The sequence below is a fragment of the Monodelphis domestica genome, chromosome 6, assembly GCF_027887165.1.
Source record: "Monodelphis domestica isolate mMonDom1 chromosome 6, mMonDom1.pri, whole genome shotgun sequence".
NCBI classification, from domain to species: domain Eukaryota; kingdom Metazoa; phylum Chordata; class Mammalia; order Didelphimorphia; family Didelphidae; genus Monodelphis; species Monodelphis domestica.
The window spans coordinates 88,817,944-88,819,775 of record NC_077232.1 but is presented as its reverse complement, the minus strand read 5'-3'; positions in this window follow the sequence as shown (position 1 = coordinate 88,819,775).

Here is a 1,832-nt window from a genome sequence, read left to right as displayed (position 1 = left end):
CCTTCCCTCTATATTAATTAAATCACCATAAATGTCCCAACTGACTTGAGTATTTTCATTGGGATTTGAATTATTCCCTGGTGACCAACTAAATTTATATTTCAGTCAAAAAAACCCTAAATTTACCCCTTACACAGGAGAACATTGTACATAGTTAGGGTAATACAGAACAATGATCAATTGTGAATGACAGCTATTCTCAGCAATACAATGATCCAAGACAATTCTGAAGGACTTATGAAAAATGCTTTATACCTCCAGAGAAAGAATTAATGGAGTGTGAATGCATATTGAAGGTTACTGGTTTCTACTACATTTTCTTCATGCTTTTGTTTTTCTTTCCTTTTTTTTAATGTGTCTCCTTCCACAATATGTTCAACATGGAGATGTGTCTTGAATTATATTACATATATACTACATATGACATATGTAAAATTGCTAATAATCTTAGAGGAGAGGAGAGAAAATCTGAAACATTTTAGAAAACTGTTAAAAAATTATCTTGTAATTGGGAAAAAATAAAACACGGAGAAAAATTTTTTTAAACCCACAGGAATGGAGTTAGGAGAATGCCAGGTCGGAACCACAGCAATGTACACCAGTTGTAAACTTTAAGGGACTATAGAAATAATAGTTTTTTGTCCTGTCTTTAATTCTTATTCCATGAGAAGACATTTCGCCTTCAACACAAAATCAGGCGCCATCTGCTGGGCATAATTTAATGTTCAAATAATTTTAATTGATCAGACTGGCAATTGCTTAGAATGAAGTAGATATTGTAATAATTTGTGGAAGGAAAACTTGTTAACATGGTGCCTTCTGGAGTGTTATTAAATATTGCCTTACCCATTACAGCCTTCTCTGAAACTGGACACCCAACAGGTGCAGTTATTGCCCTTTGCCGCTGTCTTCAGCAAATAAGCCAGGGCCTTTCTATGGAACAATGACATTTAAAAGCTGTTGGTTGCTATTCTGTCAATGTCATCTCCTTTTAGGATGTTTCAAATGGGATTCTGGCAAAGTTATAGCAACCCACAGAGAACAAAGTCTCCCCAAACAGGCATATTAGCCAACATTGAATAAGGTTTCAATTCTTTCAGATCTCGGCTCAAAGCCTACATTTTGCAGACCTTTCCTTCTCTCTCTATCTGCAAAGGCCTTCCCTCTCTGAGATTACCTCTCACCTACTCTGCATATATCTTGCATATATCTTGTTAGTTATATGTTGTTTTCTGCATTAGAATGTTAGTTCCTTGTAATAAGGGACTGTTTTTGCCTTTTCTTGTAAACCCGATACTTAGCATAGTATCCTGGCATATCCCAAGTTCTTAATAAATGCTTTTTCGGCAGTTCCATTGATTTTGGTGAGGTCAACTGGAACAGGTACTGTATTTATAAATGAGATAGACAGACATGGATATAGATAGTTGGGAGAGAGAAAGGGAAGAGACAGACAGACAGGAAGGAGGAGAGAGAGAAAGAGACAGAGAGAAAGAGAAGAAGAAGGAGGAGAAGGAGAAGGAGGAGGAGGAGAAGGAGGAGGAGGAGGAGGAGGAGGAGAAGGAGGAGGAGGAGAAGGAGAAGGAGAAGGAGAAGGAGAAGGAGAAGGAGAAGGAGAAGGAGAAGGAGAAGGAGAAGGAGAAGGAGAAGGAGAAGGAGAAGGAGAAGGAGAAGGAGAAGGAGAAGGAGAAGGAGAAGGAGAAGGAGAAGGAGAAGGAGAAGGAGAAGGAGAAGGAGAAGAAGAAGAAGAAGAAGAAGAAGAAGAAGAAGAAGAAGAAGAAGAAGAAGAAGAAGAAGGAGGAGGAGGAGGAGGAGGAGGAGGAGGAGGAGGA